General features: G+C 60.0%; 1 non-coding gene across 1 annotated transcript; it reads right to left on the reverse strand.

Moving 5' to 3' along the window:
* Positions 1-3898: 3898 nt before the first annotated feature.
* On the reverse strand, positions 3899-4017 carry LOC131866982 (5S ribosomal RNA). Its single transcript, XR_009365580.1, has one exon. It is a non-coding gene; the product is annotated as a 5S ribosomal RNA (ribosomal RNA).
* Positions 4018-8725: the final 4708 nt, after the last annotated feature.

Here is an 8725-nt window from a genome sequence, read left to right on the forward strand (position 1 = left end):
CGTTCCGTTTTTTTCACTATCTTTCAGAACGGAAATTTTAAAATCTCGTTTTTTTTTGCCTTTTCTGGAAATTAGTGAAGGCAGCGCATCAAAGGTGCGCAACGCTGGTGCGAACCTGGGAGCGCTCCGATGTGTGCTCCAAGGTGCGGCGTGCACGAAGTCGGACCCCGGTTTGCCCCGGGTGCGCACCTCGCGTGCACCTTGGTGCGCACACCTTGGCTGGGTTGCGCGCCCTGGTGGGCACCATGGTGCGCACCAAGGAGCGCTCCGAAGTGTGCTCCAAGGTGCGGCGTGCACGAAGTCGGAGCCCGGTTTGCCCCGGGTGCGCACCTCGCGTGCACCTTCGCCGCGGTGGGCACCATGGCGTGCACGAAGTCGGAGCCCGGTTTGCCCCGGGTGCGCACCTCGCGTGCACCTTCGCCGGGGTGGGCACCTTGGTGTGCAGACCTTGGCTGGGTTGCGCGCCCTGGTGGGCACCATGGTGCGCACCAAGGAGCGCTCCGAAGTGTGCTCCAAGGTGCGGCCTGCACGAAGTCGGAGCCCGGTTTGCCCCGGGTGTGCACCTCGGGTGGGCACCTTGGTGCGCATGCCTTGCCTGGGCTGCGCACCAGGGCGGGCTCAAGATGGCACCCGCGTTCCTTTTTTTTCACTATCTTTCAAAACGGAAATTTTAAAATCTCATTTTTTTTTGCCTTTTTCTGGAAATTAGTGAAGGCAGCGCATCAAAGGTGCGCACCTCGCTGCCCACCACGGTGCGCAACGCCGGTGGGCACCCGGGAGTGCTTCGAAGTGTGCTCCAAGGTGCTGCGTGCACGTTGTCGGAGCCCGGTTTGCCCCGGGTGCGCACCTCGCGTGCACCTTCGTCGGGGTGGGCACCTTGGCTGGGTTTGCCCCGGCTGCGCTCCGAAGCGGGGTTATTGGAGCGCCGCCTCTTTTTTTGTCGGAGCGTTTGGTGGGGTTTCTCGCATTGGCTCTTCCGAGGCCCGGTTGCCACCCTGGCGCGCACGAAGTCGGAAGTAGGGTTAATTGCCCGGGTGCGCACCTTTGCCAGGGTGGGCACCTTACCTGGGCTGCGCACCAGGGCGGGCTCAAGATGGCACGCGCGTTCCGTTTTTTTCACTATCTTTCAAAACGGAAATTTTAAAATCTCCTTTTTTTTTTGCCTTTTCTGGAAATTAGTGAAGGCAGCGCATCAAAGGTGCGCACCTCGCTGCCCACCTTGGTGTGCTCTGAGGTGCGCACCCGGGAGCGCTACGAAGTGTGCTCCAAGGTGCGGCGTGCACGTTGTCGGAGCCCGGTTTGCCCCGGGTGCGCACCTCGCCTGCACCTTGGCCGGGGTGGGCACCTTGGCTGGGTTTGCCCAGGGTGCGCTCCGAAGCGGGGTTACTGGAGCGCCCCCTCTTTTTTTGTCAGAGCGTTTGGTGGGGTTTCTCGCATTGGCTCTTCCCAGGCCCGGTTGTTGGGTGCGCTCCCACCCTGGCGCGCGCGAAGTTGGAAGTTGGGTTAATTGCCCGGGCGCGCACCTTCGCCAGGGTGGGCACCTTGGTGCGCACACCTTGGCTGGGCTGCGCACCAGGGCGGGCTCAAGATGGCACCAGCATTCCCTTTTTCTCACTATCTTTCAAAACGGAAATTTTAAAATCTCGTTTTTTTTTTGCCTTTTATGGAAATTAGTGAAGGCATCGCATCAAAGGTGCGCACCTCGCTGCCCACCTTGGTGTGCTCCGAGGTGCCCACCACGGTGCGCAACGCCGGTGCGAACCCGGGAGCGCCCCGATGTGTGCTCCAAGGTGCGGCGTGCACGAAGTCGGACCCCGGTTTGCCCCGGGTGCGCACCTCGCGTGCACCTTGGTGCGCACACCTTGGCTGGGTTGCGCGGCCTGGTGGGCACCATGGTGCGCACCAAGGAGCGCTCCGAAGTGTGCTCCAAGGTGCGGCGTGCACGAAGTCGGAGCCCGGTTTGCCCCGGGTACGCACCTCGCGTGCACCTTCGCCGGGGTGGGCACCTCGGCTGGGTTGCGCGCCCTGGTGCGCACCAAGGAGCGCTCCGAAGTGTGCTCCAAGGTGCGGCGTGCACGAAGTCGGAGCCCGGTTTGCCCCGGGTGCGCACCTTCGCCGCGGTGCGCACCATGGCGTGCACGAAGTCGGAGCCCGGTTTGCCCCGGGTGCGCACCTCGCGTGCACCTTCGGCGGGGTTGCGCGCCCTGGTGGGCACCATGGTGCGCACCAAGGAGCGCTCCGAAGTGTGCTCCAAGGTGCGGCGTGCACGAAGTCGGAGCCCGGTTTGCCCCGGGTGCGCACCTCGCGTGCACCTTCGGCGGGGTTGCGCGCCCTGGTGGGCACCATGGTGCGCACCAAGGAGCGCTCCGAAGTGTGCTCCAAGGTGCGGCGTGCACGAAGTCGGAGCCCGGTTTGCCCCGGGTGCGCACCTCGCGTGCACCTTCGCCGCGGTGGGCACCATGGCGTGCACGAAGTCGGAGCCCGGTTTGCCCCGGGTGCGCACCTCGCGTGCACCTTCGCCGGGGTGGGCACCTCGGCTGGGTTGCGCGCCCTGGTGCGCACCAAGGAGCGCTCCGAAGTGTGCTCCAAGGTGCGGCGTGCACGAAGTCGGAGCCCGGTTTGCCCCGGGTGCGCACCTCGCGTGCACCTTCGCCAGGGTGGGCACCTCGGTGCGCACACCTTCTCAATGTTTTCTTGCCTTTTCTGGAAATTGGTGAAGGCAGCGCATCAAAGGTGCGCACCTCGGTGTGCTCCGAGGTGCGAACCCGAGAGCGCTCCGAGGTGCCCACGAAGTCGAAAGTCGGGTTAATTGCATTGTTTTCCCCGGGTGCGCTCCGAGGTGCGCAACATCGGCGCGCACCAAGGAGGGCTCCGAAGTGTGCTCCAAGGTGCGCACGATGGCGTGCACCTCTGGTGCGCACGATTCGGAGCTCGGTTTGACCGGGGTGCGCACACCTTGGCTGGGTTGCGCACCTTTTGTGCGCTCCAAGGTGCGCACGAAGTCGGAGCTCGGTTTGCCCCGGGTGCGCACCTTCGCCAGGGTGCGCACCTTGATGCGCACGCCTTGGCTGGGCTGCGCACCTTGGTGGGCGCCATGGTGCGCACCTTTCGTGCGCTCCAAGGTGCGCACGAAGTCGGAGCTCGGTTTGCCCCGGGTGCGCACCTTGGTGGGCGCCATGGTGCACTCCGAGGTGCCCAAGATTGGTGCGCACCAAGGAGCGCTCCGAAGTGCGCTCCAAGGTGCGCGCGAAGTCGAAAGTTGGGTTAATTGTCCGGTTTGCCTCGGGTGCGCACCTTGCGTGCACCTTCGCCAGGGTGGGCGCCTTGGTGCGCACACCTTGGCTGGGCTGCGCACACCTTGGCACCCGCGTTTCCTTCATTTTAAATTTTTTTTTTTTACAATCTCTCAAGTGGGAAATTCTATAATCTCAACTTTTTTTGCCTTTTCAGGAAACTTTTGAATGGAGCGCATCATTGGTGCGCTCCGAAGTGTGCTCCAAAGCTCTCTCCAGCTGCGTGCACCTGCCCCGGCCGCGCACCCGGCCCCGCCCAGCTTCGCTCACCTGTCCCGGGCGTCTGGTGCGGAACCTTAGAGTAAGAAACATCACCGTGCACCTTGGCCAACGTGCGCGACTCGACCGAGCGCGCACTGGCCGAGGTGCACACCGATTTCACCTGGGTGCGCGCGCAGCACCTCGGGCGCACCGGGGTGCGCGCACAACGCCCGGGTTGCACCGTGGCCTGTGTGCTCGGGGCGCCTCGGGTGCGCGCTCGGTGTCGCCCCCGCGCGCGCGGTAGTGCGAGCAGCGCACCCCGGCCCGGCCCGGCCCCGACGAGAACGCAAACGGGCAAAAGGTTTATTCAAATAGCATTGCGACGCCCGGCGAAAAACTAAAAAAGGGTGCAACACCGGGACTTCCCGGGAGGTCACCCATCCCAGTACTACTCCGGCCCAAGCGCGCTTAACTGCGGAGTTCTGATGGGATCCGGTGCACTAACGCTGGTATGATCGCACCCGTTATGAGCTTGTCGCAGTGTGTACTTAGCAAACCGCGACCCACGTGCGAATCCACCCCGGCCACCCACCCCCGTCGAGGTGCACACCCTCCCTCGCGAAGTGCGCCCCGTTCGCCAAGTGTGAGCCCTGCCCGGGTGCGCGCACCTTGCTAGGGCGTCGGGTGTGCACCCGGCCCGGCCTACGTGCGTGCACCTGGAGGGGGCGTCGTGTGCGTGCAGTGTCCCGTCTGCAACGCGGTGCCCACACACCACCTCGGGCGCAACGACCTGCGCTCACATGTGGGCCGAGTGCACCTTGGTGCATGTTCGGGGCGCCTCGGGTGCACGCTCGATCTTGCCCCGGTGCACCAAGGCGCTCGGTTTGCCCCGGGTGCGCACTTGGTGCAAGGTGGGCACCCAAAATAGGGATCAAGCACCAAAACACAAGTTTCGGGATGCAAAATGGGACCCAAGGACCACAAATGCGTTCCAAGACCCATGATGGGTCCACGAGAACAAAAATGTGTTCCGAGACTTAATAAACAAATATTGGGTTTTAGGAGAAGAAACATGCTCTGATGCCCAAAACGAGAATCGACCCCGAAAAGGCCACAGGCCAAAAGTGGGATGCGAGACAAAAAAAAATGGGACCCGAGGACCAAAATTGGGTTCCCAGGTCGAAGACAGGGCAACCGGACAAGAAACGACCTCTAAGGCTCGAAATGAGTCCCGACGACTAAAACTTGACAAGAAGCACCCATCAGGCACCCAACTCGACACCCATGGGATGCCGACCCACCCGGGCTTCCACCTAGCACACCTTGGCACCCACCCACCCTCGCACCCAACCTCGCACCCAACTTAGCACCTTTGAACCCACATTGGCACTCACCCTGACCCTGGCACCTTGGAACCCACATTGGCACTCACCTTGACCCTGGCACCCACCTTTGCACTCACCTTGGGACCCACCCTGGCTCCCACCTCGGCACCCACCCAGACACCCACCTTGGTTCCTTGGCACCCACCTTGGATCCTTGGCACCCACCCCGACACCCACCTTGGCACGCAACTTGGCTACTTGCCACCCACCTTGGCTCCTTGACGCCCACCCCGACAACCACCCCGTGACCTACCCTGGCTAGGGTTGGTGCACACCCACCCTGGTGCCCACCTTGGCACCCACCCTATGACCCACCTTGGCACGCACCTTAGTACCCACCCCGTTACCCACCCTAGGACCCACCCCGTGACCCACCTTGGCCAGGGTGGGTGCACCCACCCTGGTGCCCACCTTGGCACCCACCCATCCTAGCACCCAGCCTGTGACCGGGCTTGGAACCCAACCTTGCACCCGCACCCGTCTTGGCCAGTGTGGGTGCGCACCCATCCTGGCACCCACGTTGTGACACACCCTTTAACCCACGCACCCTAGCACCCACGTTGGCACCCACCTTGGAACCCAACCTAGCAACTTGGCACCCACCCCGTGACCCACCTTGGCATCCACCATAGCAGTCGCCGACTTGGCACCCACCTCGGCACCCACCTTGACACTTGTGGACCCACCTTGCCACTCACCCTAGCATCGACCCATCCTAGCACCCACCCTGGCACCTTTGCACCCTAGCACTCACCCATCCTAGCACCTAACCTGTGACCCACCTTGACACTCACCCTCGCACCCACCTTGGAACCCAACCTAGCACCCACCCACCCTGACACCAACCCTAGCACCTACCCACCCTTGCACCCACCCTGTGACCCATCTTGGCACCCACCCATCCTACCACTCAACCTATCACCCACCTTCTCACCCACCTTGGCATCCACCTTAGCACCCACCCACACTGGCACCTTGGCACCCACCTCGGGCAAGGTGGGTGCACACCCACCCTGGCACCCAATTTAGAACCCACCGAGCATGTTACCCACCTTGGCACCCACATTGCAGCCCACCCTAGTACCCACCCTATGACCCACATTGGCATCCACACCCTAGCACCCAGGCACCTCGACACCCGCCTTGACACCCACCCTAGCACTGAACCTGTGACCCACCTTGGAACTCACCCTAGAACCCACCCACCCTGTGAACCACCTTGGCATCCACCTTAGCACCCACCCACCTTGGCACCCACTCTAGCACTCACCCATCCTAACACCCAACTTGTTACCCACCTTGGCACCCGCCCTCGCGTCCACCTTGAAACCCACCCTAGCACCCACCCACGCAGGAGCCCACCTTGGCACCCAACCTAACACCCACGCATCCTGGCACCCAACTTGTGACCCACCTTGGAACCCACCCTAGTACCCACCTTTGAACCCACTATATCACCAACCCACCTTGGCACCCACCCTATGACCCTCTTTGGAATCCACCCTAGCACGCACCCACCCTGGCACCCACCATGGAGCGCACCCTAGCACCCACCCACCTCGGCACGCACCTCAACACCCACCTTGGTGTGCGCACTGCGCCAACCTCTCAAAGACCCTATGTGGTGCGCTCCAAAGTGTACACCTTTGGTGCGCTCCAAGGTGCGCACCTTTGGTGCACACCGAGGTGCACACCAAAGTGTGCACCGAGGTGAGCACCAAAGTGCACTCCAGGGTGCACACCAAGGCGTGCACCTTTGGTGCGGTCAATGCAAACGAATTCGGAAGTTGGGGTCGATGTCCTAATCGCTGCTGCAGACTACACGTATGAGAATCGGACAAATAGCTTTATATAGGGGAGGTGTTGCGTTTGATGGGTCGACTCCCCTGGTTGTGTGCACTGCACCAACTTCAAAGACCCTGTCTTGTTTAAGAAGTCAAAAGTTGGGGTGGATGTCCTAATCATTGCTGCAGTCTACGCATGTATGAGAATCAGACAAATAGCTTATATAGGGGAGGTGTTGCATTCGGTGGGTTGACTCCCCTGGTTGTGCGCACTGCGCCAACCTCAAAGACCCCGCATAGCAGAAGAAGTCGGAAGTCGGATTTTGGTGAGCACCAAGGCGTGCACCTTTGGTGCGGTCAACGCAGACGAATTCAGAAGTTGGGGTGGATGTCCTAATCGTTGTTGCAGGCTACACATGTATGAGAATCAGACAAATAGCTTATATAGGGGAGGTGTTGGGTTTGATGGGTCAACTCCCTTGGTTGTGCGCATTACGCCAACCTCAAAGACCTTGTTTTCGTTAAGAAGTCAAAAGTTGGGGTCAATGTCCTAATGGCTCCTGCAGGCTACACATGTATGAGAATCGGACAAATAGCTTATATAGGGGAGGTGTTGGGTTTGATGGGTCGACTCCCCTGGTTGTGCGCATTACGTCAACCTCAAAGACCTTGTTTTCGTTAAGAAGTCAAAAGTTGGGGTCGATGTCCTAATTGCTCCTGTAGACTACACATGTATGAGAATCAGACAAATAGCTTATATAGGGGAGGTGTTGGGTTTGATGGGTTGACTCCCCTAGTTGTTCGCATTACACCAACCTCAAAGACCTTGTTTTCGTTTAGAAGCCGAAAGTTGGGGTCGATGTCCTAATTGCTCCTGCAGGCTACGCATGTATGAGAATCAGACAAATAGCTTATATAGGGGAGGTGTTGGGTTTGATGGGTCGACTCCCCTGGTTGTGCGCATTGCGCCAACCTCAAAGACCCTGCATTGCGGATGAAGTCGAAAGTCAGAGTTTGGTGTGCTACAAGGTGTGGTCGAAGGTGCTCACCTAGGTGTGCACCTTTGGAGCACAGGAAAAGTGCCCTCCAAAAGTGCGCACCTTTGGAGTGCACAAAAGTGCCCTCCAAAAGTGCGCACCTTTGGAGCGCAGAAAAGTGCCCTCCAAAAAGTGCCCTCCAAAAGTGCGCACCTTTGGAGCGCAGAAAAGTGCCCTCCAAAAGTGCGCACCTTTGGAGCGCAGAAAAGTGCCCTCCAAAAAGTGCCCTCCAAAAGTGCGCACCTTTGGAGCGCAGAAAAGTGCCCTCCAAAAGTGCGCACCTTTGGAGCGCAGAAAAGTGCCCTCCAAAAAGTGCCCTCCAAAAGTGCGCACCTTTGGAGCGCAGAAAAGTGCCCTCCAAAAAGTGCCCTCCAAAAGTGCGCACCTTTGGAGCGCAGAAAAGTGCCCTCCAAAAAGTGCCCTCCAAAAGTGCGCACCTTTGGAGCGCAGAAAAGTGCCCTCCAAAAAGTGCCCTCCAAAAGTGCGCACCTTTGGAGCGCAGAAAAGTGCCCTCCAAAAAGTGCCCTCCAAAAGTGCGCACCTTTGGAGCGCAGAAAAGTGCCCTCCAAAAGTGCGCACCTTTGGAGCGCACAAAAGTGCCCTCCAAAAGTGCGCACTTTTGGTGCGCACCAAGGCGCTGGTTCGGTCGTTGCAGGCGAGTTCGGAAGTTGGGGTCGATGTCCTGAGCGGAGGTGCAAACTACACAGGTGTCGGAATCGGACAAATAGCTTATATAGGGGAGGTGTATGCTTCGATGGGTCGACTCCCCAGGTTGAGCGCACCGCGCCAACCTCAAAGACCCTACGGTATGGATGAAGTCGGAAGTTGGGTCCGATGACCAATTCGATTAGTAGGTATGCTCATGAGGTCGGAATTTGGGTCCGATGACCTGCCATGTGCAGGAAGGCGAATGTTGACACTGTGCGTTGCAAGGTGCACACCAAGGCGCTGGTGCGGTCTTTTTAGTCGAGTTCGGAAGTTGGGGTCGATGTCCTGATCGGAGGTGCAAGCTACACAGGTGTGGG

Source organism: Cryptomeria japonica, unplaced genomic scaffold (genome assembly GCF_030272615.1).
Source record: "Cryptomeria japonica unplaced genomic scaffold, Sugi_1.0 HiC_scaffold_161, whole genome shotgun sequence".
Taxonomy (NCBI): domain Eukaryota; kingdom Viridiplantae; phylum Streptophyta; class Pinopsida; order Cupressales; family Cupressaceae; genus Cryptomeria; species Cryptomeria japonica.